The sequence below is a fragment of the Staurois parvus genome, unplaced genomic scaffold (genome assembly GCF_062004578.1).
Source record: "Staurois parvus isolate SC_StPar_1 unplaced genomic scaffold, SC_StPar_1.0 ptg001181l, whole genome shotgun sequence".
NCBI lineage: Eukaryota > Metazoa > Chordata > Amphibia > Anura > Ranidae > Staurois > Staurois parvus.
Window position 1 is genome coordinate 3,259,114 of NW_028318977.1, and position 17,920 is coordinate 3,277,033.

General features: G+C 50.5%; 16 non-coding genes across 16 annotated transcripts; all 16 read right to left on the reverse strand.

Annotated features, from left to right (window-relative positions):
• Positions 1-703: 703 nt before the first annotated feature.
• Positions 704-775, reverse strand: TRNAE-CUC (transfer RNA glutamic acid (anticodon CUC)). Its single transcript has one exon. It is a non-coding gene; the product is annotated as a tRNA-Glu (tRNA).
• A 901-nt stretch (positions 776-1,676) lies between these two features.
• On the reverse strand, positions 1,677-1,748 carry TRNAE-CUC (transfer RNA glutamic acid (anticodon CUC)). The gene has a single exon. It is a non-coding gene; the product is annotated as a tRNA-Glu (tRNA).
• A 901-nt stretch (positions 1,749-2,649) lies between these two features.
• Positions 2,650-2,721, reverse strand: TRNAE-CUC (transfer RNA glutamic acid (anticodon CUC)). The gene has a single exon. It is a non-coding gene; the product is annotated as a tRNA-Glu (tRNA).
• Positions 2,722-3,622: 901 nt separating this feature from the next.
• TRNAE-CUC (transfer RNA glutamic acid (anticodon CUC)) lies at positions 3,623-3,694 on the reverse strand. Its single transcript has one exon. It is a non-coding gene; the product is annotated as a tRNA-Glu (tRNA).
• A 901-nt stretch (positions 3,695-4,595) lies between these two features.
• On the reverse strand, positions 4,596-4,667 carry TRNAE-CUC (transfer RNA glutamic acid (anticodon CUC)). The gene has a single exon. It is a non-coding gene; the product is annotated as a tRNA-Glu (tRNA).
• A 901-nt stretch (positions 4,668-5,568) lies between these two features.
• On the reverse strand, positions 5,569-5,640 carry TRNAE-CUC (transfer RNA glutamic acid (anticodon CUC)). Its single transcript has one exon. It is a non-coding gene; the product is annotated as a tRNA-Glu (tRNA).
• Positions 5,641-6,541: 901 nt separating this feature from the next.
• TRNAE-CUC (transfer RNA glutamic acid (anticodon CUC)) lies at positions 6,542-6,613 on the reverse strand. The gene has a single exon. It is a non-coding gene; the product is annotated as a tRNA-Glu (tRNA).
• Positions 6,614-7,514: 901 nt separating this feature from the next.
• Positions 7,515-7,586, reverse strand: TRNAE-CUC (transfer RNA glutamic acid (anticodon CUC)). Its single transcript has one exon. It is a non-coding gene; the product is annotated as a tRNA-Glu (tRNA).
• A 1,874-nt stretch (positions 7,587-9,460) lies between these two features.
• On the reverse strand, positions 9,461-9,532 carry TRNAE-CUC (transfer RNA glutamic acid (anticodon CUC)). Its single transcript has one exon. It is a non-coding gene; the product is annotated as a tRNA-Glu (tRNA).
• A 901-nt stretch (positions 9,533-10,433) lies between these two features.
• On the reverse strand, positions 10,434-10,505 carry TRNAE-CUC (transfer RNA glutamic acid (anticodon CUC)). Its single transcript has one exon. It is a non-coding gene; the product is annotated as a tRNA-Glu (tRNA).
• A 901-nt stretch (positions 10,506-11,406) lies between these two features.
• TRNAE-CUC (transfer RNA glutamic acid (anticodon CUC)) lies at positions 11,407-11,478 on the reverse strand. Its single transcript has one exon. It is a non-coding gene; the product is annotated as a tRNA-Glu (tRNA).
• Positions 11,479-12,379: 901 nt separating this feature from the next.
• TRNAE-CUC (transfer RNA glutamic acid (anticodon CUC)) lies at positions 12,380-12,451 on the reverse strand. The gene has a single exon. It is a non-coding gene; the product is annotated as a tRNA-Glu (tRNA).
• A 901-nt stretch (positions 12,452-13,352) lies between these two features.
• On the reverse strand, positions 13,353-13,424 carry TRNAE-CUC (transfer RNA glutamic acid (anticodon CUC)). The gene has a single exon. It is a non-coding gene; the product is annotated as a tRNA-Glu (tRNA).
• Positions 13,425-15,298: 1,874 nt separating this feature from the next.
• On the reverse strand, positions 15,299-15,370 carry TRNAE-CUC (transfer RNA glutamic acid (anticodon CUC)). The gene has a single exon. It is a non-coding gene; the product is annotated as a tRNA-Glu (tRNA).
• A 901-nt stretch (positions 15,371-16,271) lies between these two features.
• Positions 16,272-16,343, reverse strand: TRNAE-CUC (transfer RNA glutamic acid (anticodon CUC)). Its single transcript has one exon. It is a non-coding gene; the product is annotated as a tRNA-Glu (tRNA).
• A 901-nt stretch (positions 16,344-17,244) lies between these two features.
• On the reverse strand, positions 17,245-17,316 carry TRNAE-CUC (transfer RNA glutamic acid (anticodon CUC)). Its single transcript has one exon. It is a non-coding gene; the product is annotated as a tRNA-Glu (tRNA).
• Between the last annotated feature and the right edge of the window lie 604 nt (positions 17,317-17,920).

Sequence of the window (17,920 nt, forward strand, 5' to 3'; positions counted from 1 at the left end):
CTCGGATCTAAAGTGGCAGGGAGAGCGTGGGCTACTAATCACCAGACAACAAGGGCCTGCGGGTTTAGCCAGTCTGTTGCTTCAAAGAAAACCCTGACTCCACCCAACAGCATATTATCGGTGCATGGGAAGGAGTGGACCTCTAACATCTTATTGTTCCAGAAGGCAAGGTCTGGAGATTGGCTAATGCTAGTCACCAGAAAGCAAGGGAACTGCTAGTGTAGCCAGTCTGTTGCTTTAAATCAAACGCCGACTCCACCCAAGAGCATCTGGCTGCATCAGAAAGAGTTGACTCGTAACCTGGTGTTTATCCAGAAGGCAAAGTCCCATTACTTATGCAATGCTGTCATCAAGTGTGCCTCCGAGCATCTTTGGCTATGGTCGACAGAGTCTGGGAAGAAAGCGGCAAAGGTTTTGAGAAAGTGGCTTCTCAGAAAGAGACCGACATCAAGCAGCAGAGATTGGCGTTGACGCATTTCATGTCACCGTCATTGTGTTTGTATTAAGCTGGCTGAGTTGGCCAGGTGGGTATAAAGGCTGGAAAAGGTTCACAATGCTGATTGGAGCTGAGAAAGCCATTGGGATGGATGGCGAAACCTTTTTCAGCTCTGCTAGGCAGAAGCCCAGACGACGGTGTCCAGCTACTACCAGTGTTCTGAAAGAAGCAGAAAACCTGCTGGCTTCGGGTGGAGAAAGAAGATTTTTCCCTGACCGGGAATCGAACCCGGGCCGCGGCGGTGAGAGCGCCAAATCCTAGCCACTAGACCACCAGGGAGAGCTGGTTTGGCTCTTCCCAGGCAAGCGAGAGGAAGTCAAGGGCAAATTGCTGATGCGGAGTGGATGCATTCTGGAGTCAGAAGCAATATCTCCAAAAAGGGGTGAAGGAGGCTCTTCTTCTAGCTACAGCTGGTTAGCAGTGGATTGTCCTCACCTCTAAACAGCCCTTTCAAAAGGAGAGCTTGTGTTCCCTGACCTCGGATCTAAAGTGGCAGGGAGAGCGTGGGCTACTAATCACCAGACAACAAGGGCCTGCGGGTTTAGCCAGTCTGTTGCTTCAAAGAAAACCCTGACTCCACCCAACAGCATATTATCGGTGCATGGGAAGGAGTGGACCTCTAACATCTTATTGTTCCAGAAGGCAAGGTCTGGAGATTGGCTAATGCTAGTCACCAGAAAGCAAGGGAACTACTAGTGTAGCCAGTCTGTTGCTTTAAATCAAACGCCGACTCCACCCAAGAGCATCTGGCTGCATCAGAAGGAGTTGACTCGTAACCTGGTGTTTATCCAGAAGGCAAAGTCCCATTACATATGCAATGCTGTCATCAAGTGTGCCTCCAAGCATCTTTGGCTATGGTCGACAGAGTCTGGGAAGAAAGGGGCAAAGGTTTTGAGAAAGTGGCTTCTCAGAAAGAGACCGACATCAAGCAGCAGAGACTGGCGTTGACGCATTTCATGTCACCGTCATTGTGTTTGTATTAAGCTGGCTGAGTTGGCCAGGTGGGTATAAAGGCTGGAAAAGGTTCACAATGCTTATTGGAGCTGAGAAAGCCATTGGGATGGATGGCGAAACCTTTTTCAGCTCTGCTAGGCAGAAGCCCAGACGACGGTGTCCAGCTACTACCAGTGTTCTGAAAGAAGCAGAAAACCTGCTGGCTTCGGGTGGAGAAAGAAGATTTTTCCCTGACCGGGAATCGAACCCGGGCCGCGGCGGTGAGAGCGCCGAATCCTAGCCACTAGACCACCAGGGAGAGCTGGTTTGGCTCTTCCCAGGCAAGCGAGAGGAAGTCAAGGGCAAATTGCTGATGCGGAGTGGATGCATTCTGGAGTCAGAAGCAATATCTCCAAAAAGGGGTGAAGGAGGCTCTTCTTCTAGCTACAGCTGGTTAGCAGTGGATTGTCCTCACCTCTAAACAGCCCTTTCAAAAGCAGAGCTTGTGTTCCCTGACCTCGGATCTAAAGTGGCAGGGAGAGCGTGGGCTACTAATCACCAGACAACAAGGGCCTGCGGGTTTAGCCAGTCTGTTGCTTCAAAGAAAACCCTGACTCCACCCAACAGCATATTATCGGTGCATGGGAAGGAGTGGACCTCTAACATCTTATTGTTCCAGAAGGCAAGGTCTGGAGATTGGCTAATGCTAGTCACCAGAAAGCAAGGGAACTACTAGTGTAGCCAGTCTGTTGCTTTAAATCAAACGCCGACTCCACCCAAGAGCATCTGGCTGCATCAGAAGGAGTTGACTCGTAACCTGGTGTTTATCCAGAAGGCAAAGTCCCATTACATATGCAATGCTGTCATCAAGTGTGCCTCCGAGCATCTTTGGCTATGGTCGACAGAGTCTGGGAAGAAAGGGGCAAAGGTTTTGAGAAAGTGGCTTCTCAGAAAGAGACCGACATCAAGCAGCAGAGACTGGCGTTGACGCATTTCATGTCACCGTCATTGTGTTTGTATTAAGCTGGCTGAGTTGGCCAGGTGGGTATAAAGGCTGGAAAAGGTTCACAATGCTGATTGGAGCTGAGAAAGCCATTGGGATGGATGGCGAAACCTTTTTCAGCTCTGCTAGGCAGAAGCCCAGACGACGGTGTCCAGCTACTACCAGTGTTCTGAAAGAAGCAGAAAACCTGCTGGCTTCGGGTGGAGAATGAAGATTTTTCCCTGACCGGGAATCGAACCCGGGCCGCGGCGGTGAGAGCGCCGAATCCTAGCCACTAGACCACCAGGGAGAGCTGGTTTGGCTCTTCCCAGGCAAGCGAGAGGAAGTCAAGGGCAAATTGCTGATGCGGAGTGGATGCATTCTGGAGTCAGAAGCAATATCTCCAAAAAGGGGTGAAGGAGGCTCTTCTTCTAGCTACAGCTGGTTAGCAGTGGATTGTCCTCACCTCTAAACAGCCCTTTCAAAAGCAGAGCTTGTGTTCCCTGACCTCGGATCTAAAGTGGCAGGGAGAGCGTGGGCTACTAATCACCAGACAACAAGGGCCTGCGGGTTTAGCCAGTCTGTTGCTTCAAAGAAAACCCTGACTCCACCCAACAGCATATTATCGGTGCATGGGAAGGAGTGGACCTCTAACATCTTATTGTTCCAGAAGGCAAGGTCTGGAGATTGGCTAATGCTAGTCACCAGAAAGCAAGGGAACTGCTAGAGTAGCCAGTCTGTTGCTTTAAATCAAACGCCGACTCCACCCAAGAGCATCTGGCTGCATCAGAAGGAGTAGACTCGTAACCTGGTGTTTATCCAGAAGGCAAAGTCCCATTACTTATGCAATGCTGTCATCAAGTGTGCCTCCGAGCATCTATGGCTATGGTCGACAGAGTCTGGGAAGAAAGCGGCAAAGGTTTTGAGAAAGTGGCTTCTCAGAAAGAGACCGACATCAAGCAGCAGAGACTGGCGTTGACGCATTTCATGTCACCGTCATTGTGTTTGTATTAAGCTGGCTGAGTTGGCCAGGTGGGTATAAAGGCTGGAAAAGGTTCACAATGCTGATGGGAGCTGAGAAAGCCATTGGGATGGATGGCGAAACCTTTTTCAGCTCTGCTAGGCAGAAGCCCAGACAACGGTGTCCAGCTACTACCCGTGTTCTGAAAGAAGCAGAAAACCTGCTGGCTTCGGGTGGAGAAAGAAGATTTTTCCCTGACCGGGAATCGAACCCGGGCCGCGGCGGTGAGAGCACCAAATCCTAGCCACTAGACCACCAGGGAGAGCTGGTTTGGCTCTTCCCAGGCAAGCGAGAGGAAGTTAAGGGCAAATTGCTGATGCGGAGTGGATGCATTCTGGAGTCAGAAGCTATATCTCCAAAAAGGGGTGAAGGAGGCTCTTCTTCTAGCTACAGCTGGTTAGCAGTGGATTGTCCTCACCTCTAAACAGCCCTTTCAAAAGGAGAGCTTGTGTTCCCTGACCTCGGATCTAAAGTGGCAGGGAGAGCGTGGGCTACTAATCACCAGACAACAAGGGCCTGCGGGTTTAGCCAGTCTGTTGCTTCAAAGAAAACCCTGACTCCACCCAACAGCATATTATCGGTGCATGGGAAGGAGTGGACCTCTAACATCTTATTGTTCCAGAAGGCAAGGTCTGGAGATTGGCTAATGCTAGTCACCAGAAAGCAAGGGAACTGCTAGTGTAGCCAGTCTGTTGCTTTAAATCAAACGCCGACTCCACCCAAGAGCATCTGGCTGCATCAGAAAGAGTTGACTCGTAACCTGGTGTTTATCCAGAAGGCAAAGTCCCATTACTTATGCAATGCTGTCATCAAGTGTGCCTCCGAGCATCTTTGGCTATGGTCGACAGAGTCTGGGAAGAAAGCGGCAAAGGTTTTGAGAAAGTGGCTTCTCAGAAAGAGACCGACATCAAGCAGCAGAGATTGGCGTTGACGCATTTCATGTCACCGTCATTGTGTTTGTATTAAGCTGGCTGAGTTGGCCAGGTGGGTATAAAGGCTGGAAAAGGTTCACAATGCTGATTGGAGCTGAGAAAGCCATTGGGATGGATGGCGAAACCTTTTTCAGCTCTGCTAGGCAGAAGCCCAGACGACGGTGTCCAGCTACTACCAGTGTTCTGAAAGAAGCAGAAAACCTGCTGGCTTCGGGTGGAGAAAGAAGATTTTTCCCTGACCGGGAATCGAACCCGGGCCGCGGCGGTGAGAGCGCCAAATCCTAGCCACTAGACCACCAGGGAGAGCTGGTTTGGCTCTTCCCAGGCAAGCGAGAGGAAGTCAAGGGCAAATTGCTGATGCGGAGTGGATGCATTCTGGAGTCAGAAGCAATATCTCCAAAAAGGGGTGAAGGAGGCTCTTCTTCTAGCTACAGCTGGTTAGCAGTGGATTGTCCTCACCTCTAAACAGCCCTTTCAAAAGCAGAGCTTGTGTTCCCTGACCTCGGATCTAAAGTGGCAGGGAGAGCGTGGGCTACTAATCACCAGACAACAAGGGCCTGCGGGTTTAGCCAGTCTGTTGCTTCAAAGAAAACCCTGACTCCACCCAACAGCATATTATCGGTGCATGGGAAGGAGTGGACCTCTAACATCTTATTGTTCCAGAAGGCAAGGTCTGGAGATTGGCTAATGCTAGTCACCAGAAAGCAAGGGAACTACTAGTGTAGCCAGTCTGTTGCTTTAAATCAAACGCCGACTCCACCCAAGAGCATCTGGCTGCATCAGAAGGAGTTGACTCGTAACCTGGTGTTTATCCAGAAGGCAAAGTCCCATTACATATGCAATGCTGTCATCAAGTGTGCCTCCGAGCATCTTTGGCTATGGTCGACAGAGTCTGGGAAGAAAGGGGCAAAGGTTTTGAGAAAGTGGCTTCTCAGAAAGAGACCGACATCAAGCAGCAGAGACTGGCATTGACGCATTTCATGTCACCGTCATTGTGTTTGTATTAAGCTGGCTGAGTTGGCCAGGTGGGTATAAAGGCTGGAAAAGGTTCACAATGCTGATTGGAGCTGAGAAAGCCATTGGGATGGATGGCGAAACCTTTTTCAGCTCTGCTAGGCAGAAGCCCAGACGACGGTGTCCAGCTACTACCAGTGTTCTGAAAGAAGCAGAAAACCTGCTGGCTTCGGGTGGAGAATGAAGATTTTTCCCTGACCGGGAATCGAACCCGGGCCGCGGCGGTGAGAGCGCCGAATCCTAGCCACTAGACCACCAGGGAGAGCTGGTTTGGCTCTTCCCAGGCAAGCGAGAGGAAGTCAAGGGCAAATTGCTGATGCGGAGTGGATGCATTCTGGAGTCAGAAGCAATATCTCCAAAAAGGGGTGAAGGAGGCTCTTCTTCTAGCTACAGCTGGTTAGCAGTGGATTGTCCTCACCTCTAAACAGCCCTTTCAAAAGCAGAGCTTGTGTTCCCTGACCTCGGATCTAAAGTGGCAGGGAGAGCGTGGGCTACTAATCACCAGACAACAAGGGCCTGCGGGTTTAGCCAGTCTGTTGCTTCAAAGAAAACCCTGACTCCACCCAACAGCATATTATCGGTGCATGGGAAGGAGTGGACCTCTAACATCTTATTGTTCCAGAAGGCAAGGTCTGGAGATTGGCTAATGCTAGTCACCAGAAAGCAAGGGAACTACTAGTGTAGCCAGTCTGTTGCTTTAAATCAAACGCCGACTCCACCCAAGAGCATCTGGCTGCATCAGAAGGAGTTGACTCGTAACCTGGTGTTTATCCAGAAGGCAAAGTCCCATTACATATGCAATGCTGTCATCAAGTGTGCCTCCGAGCATCTTTGGCTATGGTCGACAGAGTCTGGGAAGAAAGCGGCAAAGGTTTTGAGAAAGTGGCTTCTCAGAAAGAGACCGACATCAAGCAGCAGAGACTGGCGTTGACGCATTTCATGTCACCGTCATTGTGTTTGTATTAAGCTGGCTGAGTTGGCCAGGTGGGTATAAAGGCTGGAAAAGGTTCACAATGCTGATTGGAGCTGAGAAAGCCATTGGGATGGATGGCGAAACCTTTTTCAGCTCTGCTAGGCAGAAGCCCAGACGACGGTGTCCAGCTACTACCAGTGTTCTGAAAGAAGCAGAAAACCTGCTGGCTTCGGGTGGAGAAAGAAGATTTTTCCCTGACCGGGAATCGAACCCGGGCCGCGGTGGTGAGAGCACCAAATCCTAGCCACTAGACCACCAGGGAGAGCTGGTTTGGCTCTTCCCAGGCAAGCGAGAGGAAGTCAAGGGCAAATTGCTGATGCGGAGTGGATGCATTCTGGAGTCAGAAGCAATATCTCCAAAAAGGGGTGAAGGAGGCTCTTCTTCTAGCTACAGCTGGTTAGCAGTGGATTGTCCTCACCTCTAAACAGCCCTTTCAAAAGCAGAGCTTGTGTTCCCTGACCTCGGATCTAAAGTGGCAGGGAGAGCGTGGGCTACTAATCACCAGACAACAAGGGCCTGCGGGTTTAGCCAGTCTGTTGCTTCAAAGAAATCCCTGACTCCACCCAACAGCATATTATCGGTGCATGGGAAGGAGTGGACCTCTAACATCTTATTGTTCCAGAAGGCAAGGTCTGGAGATTGGCTAATGCTAGTCACCAGAAAGCAAGGGAACTACTAGTGTAGCCAGTCTGTTGCTTTAAATCAAACGCCGACTCCACCCAAGAGCATCTGGCTGCATCAGAAGGAGTTGACTCGTAACCTGGTGTTTATCCAGAAGGCAAAGTCCCATTACATATGCAATGCTGTCATCAAGTGTGCCTCCGAGCATCTTTGGCTATGGTCGACAGAGTCTGGGAAGAAAGGGGCAAAGGTTTTGAGAAAGTGGCTTCTCAGAAAGAGACCGACATCAAGCAGCAGAGACTGGCGTTGACGCATTTCATGTCACCGTCATTGTGTTTGTATTAAGCTGGCTGAGTTGGCCAGGTGGGTATAAAGGCTGGAAAAGGTTCACAATGCTGATTGGAGCTGAGAAAGCCATTGGGATGGATGGCGAAACCTTTTTCAGCTCTGCTAGGCAGAAGCCCAGACGACGGTGTCCAGCTACTACCAGTGTTCTGAAAGAAGCAGAAAACCTGCTGGCTTCGGGTGGAGAAAGAAGATTTTTCCCTGACCGGGAATCGAACCCGGGCCGCGGCGGTGAGAGCGCCGAATCCTAGCCACTAGACCACCAGGGAGAGCTGGTTTGGCTCTTCCCAGGCAAGCGAGAGGAAGTCAAGGGCAAATTGCTGATGCGGAGTGGATGCATTCTGGAGTCAGAAGCAATATCTCCAAAAAGGGGTGAAGGAGGCTCTTCTTCTAGCTACAGCTGGTTAGCAGTGGATTGTCCTCACCTCTAAACAGCCCTTTCAAAAGGAGAGCTTGTGTTCCCTGACCTCGGATCTAAAGTGGCAGGGAGAGCGTGGGCTACTAATCACCAGACAACAAGGGCCTGCGGGTTTAGCCAGTCTGTTGCTTCAAAGAAAACCCTGACTCCACCCAACAGCATATTATCGGTGCATGGGAAGGAGTGGACCAATAACATCTTATTGTTCCAGAAGGCAAGGTCTGGAGATTGGCTAATGCTAGTCACCAGAAAGCAAGGGAACTACTAATGTAGCCAGTCTGTTGCTTTAAATCAAACGCCGACTCCACCCAAGAGCATCTGGCTGCATCAGAAGGAGTTGACTCGTAACCTGGTGTTTATCCAGAAGGCAAAGTCCCATTACATATGCAATGCTGTCATCAAGTGTGCCTCCGAGCATCTTTGGCCATGGTCGACAGAGTCTGGGAAGAAAGGGGCAAAGGTTTTGAGAAAGTGGCTTCTCAGAAAGAGACCGACATCAAGCAGCAGAGACTGGCGTTGACGCATTTCATGTCACCGTCATTGTGTTTGTATTAAGCTGGCTGAGTTGGCCAGGTGGGTATAAAGGCTGGAAAAGGTTCACAGTGCTGATTGGAGCTGAGAAAGCCATTGGGAGGGATGGCGAAACCTTTATCAGCTCTGCTAGGCAGAAGCCCAGACGACGGTGTCCAGCTACTACCAGTGTTCTGAAAGAAGCAGAAAACCTGCTGGCTTCGGGTGGAGAAAGAAGATTTTTCCCTGACCGAGAATCGAACCCGGGCTGCGGCAGTGAGAGCGCCGAATCCTAGCCACTAGACCACCAGGGAGAGCTGGTTTGGCTCTTCCCAGGCAAGCGAGAGGAAGTCAAGGGCAAATTGCTGATGCGGAGTGGATGCATTCTGGAGTCAGAAGCAATATCTCCAAAAAGGGGTGAAGGAGGCTCTTCTTCTAGCTACAGCTGGTTAGCAGTGGATTGTCCTCACCTCTAAACAGCCCTTTCAAAAGGAGAGCTTGTGTTCCCTGACCTCGGATCTAAAGTGGCAGGGAGAGCGTGGGCTACTAATCACCAGACAACAAGGGCCTGCGGGTTTAGCCAGTCTGTTGCTTCAAAGAAAACCCTGACTCCACCCAACAGCATATTATCGGTGCATGGGAAGGAGTGGACCTCTAACATCTTATTGTTCCAGAAGGCAAGGTCTGGAGATTGGCTAATGCTAGTCACCAGAAAGCAAGGGAACTGCTAGTGTAGCCAGTCTGTTGCTTTAAATCAAACGCCGACTCCACCCAAGAGCATCTGGCTGCATCAGAAGGAGTTGACTCGTAACCTGGTGTTTATCCAGAAGGCAAAGTCCCAATACTTATGCAATGCTGTCATCAAGTGTGCCTCCGAGCATCTTTGGCTATGGTCGACAGAGTCTGGGAAGAAAGCGGCAAAGGTTTTGAGAAAGTGGCTTCTCAGAAAGAGACCGACATCAAGCAGCAGAGACTGGCGTTGACGCATTTCATGTCACCGTCATTGTGTTTGTATTAAGCTGGCTGAGTTGGCCAGGTGGGTATAAAGGCTGGAAAAGGTTCACAATGCTGATGGGAGCTGAGAAAGCCATTGGGATGGATGGCGAAACCTTTTTCAGCTCTGCTAGGCAGAAGCCCAGACGACGGTGTCCAGCTACTACCAGTGTTCTGAAAGAAGCAGAAAACCTGCTGGCTTTGGGTGGAGAAAGAAGATTTTTCCCTGACCGGGAATCGAACCCGGGCCGCGGCGGTGAGAGCACCGAATCCTAGCCACTAGACCACCAGGGAGAGCTGGTTTGGCTCTTCCCAGGCAAGCGAGAGGAAGTTAAGGGCAAATTGCTGATGCGGAGTGGATGCATTCTGGAGTCAGAAGCTATATCTCCAAAAAGGGGTGAAGGAGGCTCTTCTTCTAGCTACAGCTGGTTAGCAGTGGATTGTCCTCACCTCTAAACAGCCCTTTCAAAAGGAGAGCTTGTGTTCCCTGACCTCGGATCTAAAGTGGCAGGGAGAGCGTGGGCTACTAATCACCAGACAACAAGGGCCTGCGGGTTTAGCCAGTCTGTTGCTTCAAAGAAAACCCTGACTCCACCCAACAGCATATTATCGGTGCATGGGAAGGAGTGGACCTCTAACATCTTATTGTTCCAGAAGGCAAGGTCTGGAGATTGGCTAATGCTAGTCACCAGAAAGCAAGGGAACTGCTAGTGTAGCCAGTCTGTTGCTTTAAATCAAACGCCGACTCCACCCAAGAGCATCTGGCTGCATCAGAAAGAGTTGACTCGTAACCTGGTGTTTATCCAGAAGGCAAAGTCCCATTACTTATGCAATGCTGTCATCAAGTGTGCCTCCGAGCATCTTTGGCTATGGTCGACAGAGTCTGGGAAGAAAGCGGCAAAGGTTTTGAGAAAGTGGCTTCTCAGAAAGAGACCGACATCAAGCAGCAGAGATTGGCGTTGACGCATTTCATGTCACCGTCATTGTGTTTGTATTAAGCTGGCTGAGTTGGCCAGGTGGGTATAAAGGCTGGAAAAGGTTCACAATGCTGATTGGAGCTGAGAAAGCCATTGGGATGGATGGCGAAACCTTTTTCAGCTCTGCTAGGCAGAAGCCCAGACGACGGTGTCCAGCTACTACCAGTGTTCTGAAAGAAGCAGAAAACCTGCTGGCTTCGGGTGGAGAAAGAAGATTTTTCCCTGACCGGGAATCGAACCCGGGCCGCGGCGGTGAGAGCGCCAAATCCTAGCCACTAGACCACCAGGGAGAGCTGGTTTGGCTCTTCCCAGGCAAGCGAGAGGAAGTCAAGGGCAAATTGCTGATGCGGAGTGGATGCATTCTGGAGTCAGAAGCAATATCTCCAAAAAGGGGTGAAGGAGGCTCTTCTTCTAGCTACAGCTGGTTAGCAGTGGATTGTCCTCACCTCTAAACAGCCCTTTCAAAAGCAGAGCTTGTGTTCCCTGACCTCGGATCTAAAGTGGCAGGGAGAGCGTGGGCTACTAATCACCAGACAACAAGGGCCTGCGGGTTTAGCCAGTCTGTTGCTTCAAAGAAAACCCTGACTCCACCCAACAGCATATTATCGGTGCATGGGAAGGAGTGGACCTCTAACATCTTATTGTTCCAGAAGGCAAGGTCTGGAGATTGGCTAATGCTAGTCACCAGAAAGCAAGGGAACTACTAGTGTAGCCAGTCTGTTGCTTTAAATCAAACGCCGACTCCACCCAAGAGCATCTGGCTGCATCAGAAGGAGTTGACTCGTAACCTGGTGTTTATCCAGAAGGCAAAGTCCCATTACATATGCAATGCTGTCATCAAGTGTGCCTCCGAGCATCTTTGGCTATGGTCGACAGAGTCTGGGAAGAAAGGGGCAAAGGTTTTGAGAAAGTGGCTTCTCAGAAAGAGACCGACATCAAGCAGCAGAGACTGGCATTGACGCATTTCATGTCACCGTCATTGTGTTTGTATTAAGCTGGCTGAGTTGGCCAGGTGGGTATAAAGGCTGGAAAAGGTTCACAATGCTGATTGGAGCTGAGAAAGCCATTGGGATGGATGGCGAAACCTTTTTCAGCTCTGCTAGGCAGAAGCCCAGACGACGGTGTCCAGCTACTACCAGTGTTCTGAAAGAAGCAGAAAACCTGCTGGCTTCGGGTGGAGAATGAAGATTTTTCCCTGACCGGGAATCGAACCCGGGCCGCGGCGGTGAGAGCGCCGAATCCTAGCCACTAGACCACCAGGGAGAGCTGGTTTGGCTCTTCCCAGGCAAGCGAGAGGAAGTCAAGGGCAAATTGCTGATGCGGAGTGGATGCATTCTGGAGTCAGAAGCAATATCTCCAAAAAGGGGTGAAGGAGGCTCTTCTTCTAGCTACAGCTGGTTAGCAGTGGATTGTCCTCACCTCTAAACAGCCCTTTCAAAAGCAGAGCTTGTGTTCCCTGACCTCGGATCTAAAGTGGCAGGGAGAGCGTGGGCTACTAATCACCAGACAACAAGGGCCTGCGGGTTTAGCCAGTCTGTTGCTTCAAAGAAAACCCTGACTCCACCCAACAGCATATTATCGGTGCATGGGAAGGAGTGGACCTCTAACATCTTATTGTTCCAGAAGGCAAGGTCTGGAGATTGGCTAATGCTAGTCACCAGAAAGCAAGGGAACTACTAGTGTAGCCAGTCTGTTGCTTTAAATCAAACGCCGACTCCACCCAAGAGCATCTGGCTGCATCAGAAGGAGTTGACTCGTAACCTGGTGTTTATCCAGAAGGCAAAGTCCCATTACATATGCAATGCTGTCATCAAGTGTGCCTCCGAGCATCTTTGGCTATGGTCGACAGAGTCTGGGAAGAAAGCGGCAAAGGTTTTGAGAAAGTGGCTTCTCAGAAAGAGACCGACATCAAGCAGCAGAGACTGGCGTTGACGCATTTCATGTCACCGTCATTGTGTTTGTATTAAGCTGGCTGAGTTGGCCAGGTGGGTATAAAGGCTGGAAAAGGTTCACAATGCTGATTGGAGCTGAGAAAGCCATTGGGATGGATGGCGAAACCTTTTTCAGCTCTGCTAGGCAGAAGCCCAGACGACGGTGTCCAGCTACTACCAGTGTTCTGAAAGAAGCAGAAAACCTGCTGGCTTCGGGTGGAGAAAGAAGATTTTTCCCTGACCGGGAATCGAACCCGGGCCGCGGTGGTGAGAGCACCAAATCCTAGCCACTAGACCACCAGGGAGAGCTGGTTTGGCTCTTCCCAGGCAAGCGAGAGGAAGTCAAGGGCAAATTGCTGATGCGGAGTGGATGCATTCTGGAGTCAGAAGCAATATCTCCAAAAAGGGGTGAAGGAGGCTCTTCTTCTAGCTACAGCTGGTTAGCAGTGGATTGTCCTCACCTCTAAACAGCCCTTTCAAAAGCAGAGCTTGTGTTCCCTGACCTCGGATCTAAAGTGGCAGGGAGAGCGTGGGCTACTAATCACCAGACAACAAGGGCCTGCGGGTTTAGCCAGTCTGTTGCTTCAAAGAAATCCCTGACTCCACCCAACAGCATATTATCGGTGCATGGGAAGGAGTGGACCTCTAACATCTTATTGTTCCAGAAGGCAAGGTCTGGAGATTGGCTAATGCTAGTCACCAGAAAGCAAGGGAACTACTAGTGTAGCCAGTCTGTTGCTTTAAATCAAACGCCGACTCCACCCAAGAGCATCTGGCTGCATCAGAAGGAGTTGACTCGTAACCTGGTGTTTATCCAGAAGGCAAAGTCCCATTACATATGCAATGCTGTCATCAAGTGTGCCTCCGAGCATCTTTGGCTATGGTCGACAGAGTCTGGGAAGAAAGGGGCAAAGGTTTTGAGAAAGTGGCTTCTCAGAAAGAGACCGACATCAAGCAGCAGAGACTGGCGTTGACGCATTTCATGTCACCGTCATTGTGTTTGTATTAAGCTGGCTGAGTTGGCCAGGTGGGTATAAAGGCTGGAAAAGGTTCACAATGCTGATTGGAGCTGAGAAAGCCATTGGGATGGATGGCGAAACCTTTTTCAGCTCTGCTAGGCAGAAGCCCAGACGACGGTGTCCAGCTACTACCAGTGTTCTGAAAGAAGCAGAAAACCTGCTGGCTTCGGGTGGAGAAAGAAGATTTTTCCCTGACCGGGAATCGAACCCGGGCCGCGGCGGTGAGAGCGCCGAATCCTAGCCACTAGACCACCAGGGAGAGCTGGTTTGGCTCTTCCCAGGCAAGCGAGAGGAAGTCAAGGGCAAATTGCTGATGCGGAGTGGATGCATTCTGGAGTCAGAAGCAATATCTCCAAAAAGGGGTGAAGGAGGCTCTTCTTCTAGCTACAGCTGGTTAGCAGTGGATTGTCCTCACCTCTAAACAGCCCTTTCAAAAGGAGAGCTTGTGTTCCCTGACCTCGGATCTAAAGTGGCAGGGAGAGCGTGGGCTACTAATCACCAGACAACAAGGGCCTGCGGGTTTAGCCAGTCTGTTGCTTCAAAGAAAACCCTGACTCCACCCAACAGCATATTATCGGTGCATGGGAAGGAGTGGACCAATAACATCTTATTGTTCCAGAAGGCAAGGTCTGGAGATTGGCTAATGCTAGTCACCAGAAAGCAAGGGAACTACTAATGTAGCCAGTCTGTTGCTTTAAATCAAACGCCGACTCCACCCAAGAGCATCTGGCTGCATCAGAAGGAGTTGACTCGTAACCTGGTGTTTATCCAGAAGGCAAAGTCCCATTACATATGCAATGCTGTCATCAAGTGTGCCTCCGAGCATCTTTGGCCATGGTCGACAGAGTCTGGGAAGAAAGGGGCAAAGGTTTTGAGAAAGTGGCTTCTCAGAAAGAGACCGACATCAAGCAGCAGAGACTGGCGTTGACGCATTTCATGTCACCGTCATTGTGTTTGTATTAAGCTGGCTGAGTTGGCCAGGTGGGTATAAAGGCTGGAAAAGGTTCACAGTGCTGATTGGAGCTGAGAAAGCCATTGGGAGGGATGGCGAAACCTTTATCAGCTCTGCTAGGCAGAAGCCCAGACGACGGTGTCCAGCTACTACCAGTGTTCTGAAAGAAGCAGAAAACCTGCTGGCTTCGGGTGGAGAAAGAAGATTTTTCCCTGACCGAGAATCGAACCCGGGCTGCGGCAGTGAGAGCGCCGAATCCTAGCCACTAGACCACCAGGGAGAGCTGGTTTGGCTCTTCCCAGGCAAGCGAGAGGAAGTCAAGGGCAAATTGCTGATGCGGAGTGGATGCATTCTGGAGTCAGAAGCAATATCTCCAAAAAGGGGTGAAGGAGGCTCTTCTTCTAGCTACAGCTGGTTAGCAGTGGATTGTCCTCACCTCTAAACAGCCCTTTCAAAAGGAGAGCTTGTGTTCCCTGACCTCGGATCTAAAGTGGCAGGGAGAGCGTGGGCTACTAATCACCAGACAACAAGGGCCTGCGGGTTTAGCCAGTCTGTTGCTTCAAAGAAAACCCTGACTCCACCCAACAGCATATTATCGGTGCATGGGAAGGAGTGGACCTCTAACATCTTATTGTTCCAGAAGGCAAGGTCTGGAGATTGGCTAATGCTAGTCACCAGAAAGCAAGGGAACTGCTAGTGTAGCCAGTCTGTTGCTTTAAATCAAACGCCGACTCCACCCAAGAGCATCTGGCTGCATCAGAAGGAGTTGACTCGTAACCTGGTGTTTATCCAGAAGGCAAAGTCCCAATACTTATGCAATGCTGTCATCAAGTGTGCCTCCGAGCATCTTTGGCTATGGTCGACAGAGTCTGGGAAGAAAGCGGCAAAGGTTTTGAGAAAGTGGCTTCTCAGAAAGAGACCGACATCAAGCAGCAGAGACTGGCGTTGACGCATTTCATGTCACCGTCATTGTGTTTGTATTAAGCTGGCTGAGTTGGCCAGGTGGGTATAAAGGCTGGAAAAGGTTCACAATGCTGATGGGAGCTGTGAAAGCCATTGGGATGGATGGCGAAACCTTTTTCAGCTCTGCTAGGCAGAAGCCCAGACGACGGTGTCCAGCTACTACCAGTGTTCTGAAAGAAGCAGAAAACCTGCTGGCTTTGGGTGGAGAAAGAAGATTTTTCCCTGACCGGGAATCGAACCCGGGCCGCGGCGGTGAGAGCACCGAATCCTAGCCACTAGACCACCAGGGAGAGCTGGTTTGGCTCTTCCCAGGCAAGCGAGAGGAAGTTAAGGGCAAATTGCTGATGCGGAGTGGATGCATTCTGGAGTCAGAAGCTATATCTCCAAAAAGGGGTGAAGGAGGCTCTTCTTCTAGCTACAGCTGGTTAGCAGTGGATTGTCCTCACCTCTAAACAGCCCTTTCAAAAGGAGAGCTTGTGTTCCCTGACCTCGGATCTAAAGTGGCAGGGAGAGCGTGGGCTACTAATCACCAGACAACAAGGGCCTGCGGGTTTAGCCAGTCTGTTGCTTCAAAGAAAACCCTGACTCCACCCAACAGCATATTATCGGTGCATGGGAAGGAGTGGACCTCTAACATCTTATTGTTCCAGAAGGCAAGGTCTGGAGATTGGCTAATGCTAGTCACCAGAAAGCAAGGGAACTGCTAGTGTAGCCAGTCTGTTGCTTTAAATCAAACGCCGACTCCACCCAAGAGCATCTGGCTGCATCAGAAAGAGTTGACTCGTAACCTGGTGTTTATCCAGAAGGCAAAGTCCCATTACTTATGCAATGCTGTCATCAAGTGTGCCTCCGAGCATCTTTGGCTATGGTCGACAGAGTCTGGGAAGAAAGCGGCAAAGGTTTTGAGAAAGTGGCTTCTCAGAAAGAGACCGACATCAAGCAGCAGAGATTGGCGTTGACGCATTTCATGTCACCGTCATTGTGTTTGTATTAAGCTGGCTGAGTTGGCCAGGTGGGTATAAAGGCTGGAAAAGGTTCACAATGCTGATTGGAGCTGAGAAAGCCATTGGGATGGATGGCGAAACCTTTATCAGCTCTGCTAGGCAGAAGCCCAGACGACGGTGTCCAGCTACTACCAGTGTTCTAATAGAAGCAGAAAACCTGCTGGCTTCGGGTGGAGAAAGAAGACTTTTCCCTGACCGGGAATCGAACCCGGGCCGCGGCGGTGAGAGCGCCGAATCCTAGCCACTAGACCACCAGGGAGAGCTGGTTTGGCTCTTCCCAGGCAAGCGAGAGGAAGTCAAGGGCAAATTGCTGATGCGGAGTGGATGCATTCTGGAGTCAGAAGCAATATCTCCAAAAAGGGGTGAAGGAGGCTCTTCTTCTAGCTACAGCTGGTTAGCAGTGGATTGTCCTCACCTCTAAACAGCCCTTTCAAAAGGAGAGCTTGTGTTCCCTAAACTCGGATCTAAAGTGGCAGGGAGAGCGTGGGCTACTAATCACCAGACAACAAGGGCCTGCGGGTTTAGCCAGTCTGTTGCTTCAAAGAAAACCCTGACTCCACCCAACAGCATATTATCGGTGCATGGGAAGGAGTGGACCTCTAACATCTTATTGTTCCAGAAGGCAAGGTCTGGAGATTGGCTAATGCTAGTCACCAGAAAGCAAGGGAACTGCTAGTGTAGCCAGTCTGCTGCTTTAAATCAAACGCCGACTCCACCCAAGAGCATCTGGCTGCATCAGAAGGAGTTGACTCGTAACCTGGTGTTTATCCAGAAGGCAAAGTCCCATTACTTATGCAATGCTGTCATCAAGTGTGCCTCCGAGCATCTTTGGCTATGGTCGACAGAGTCTGGGAAGAAAGCGGCAAAGGTTTTGAGAAAGTGGCTTCTCAGAAAGAGACCGACATCAAGCAGCAGAGACTGGCGTTGACGCATTTCATGTCACCGTCATTGTGTTTGTATTAAGCTGGCTGAGTTGGCCAGGTGGGTATAAAGGCTGGAAAAGGTTCACAATGCTGATTGGAGCTGAGAAAGCCATTGGGATGGATGGCGAAACCTTTTTCAGCTCTGCTAGGCAGAAGCCCAGACGACGGTGTCCAGCTACTACCAGTGTTCTGAAAGAAGCAGAAAACCTGCTGGCTTCGGGTGGAGAAAGAAGATTTTTCCCTGACCGGGAATCGAACCCGGGCCGCGGCGGTGAGAGCGCCGAATCCTAGCCACTAGACCACCAGGGAGAGCTGGTTTGGCTCTTCCCAGGCAAGCGAGAGGAAGTCAAGGGCAAATTGCTGATGCGGACTGGATGCATTCTGGAGTCAGAAGCAATATCTCCAAAAAGGGGTGAAGGAGGCTCTTCTTCTAGCTACAGCTGGTTAGCAGTGGATTGTCCTCACCTCTAAACAGCCCTTTCAAAAGGAGAGCTTGTGTTCCCTGACCTCGGATCTAAAGTGGCAGGGAGAGCGTGGGCTACTAATCACCAGACAACAAGGGCCTGCGGGTTTAGCCAGTCTGTTGCTTCAAAGAAAACCCTGACTCCACCCAACAGCATATTATCGGTGCATGGGAAGGAGTGGACCTCTAACATCTTATTGTTCCAGAAGGCAAGGTCTGGAGATTGGCTAATGCTAGTCACCAGAAAGCAAGGGAACTGCTAGTGTAGCCAGTCTGTTGCTTTAAATCAAACGCCGACTCCACCCAAGAGCATCTGGCTGCATCAGAAGGAGTTGACTCGTAACCTGGTGTTTATCCAGAAGGCAAAGTCCCATTACTTATGCAATGCTGTCATCAAGTGTTCCTCTGAGCATCTTTGGCTATGGTCGACAGAGTCTGGGAAGAAAGCGG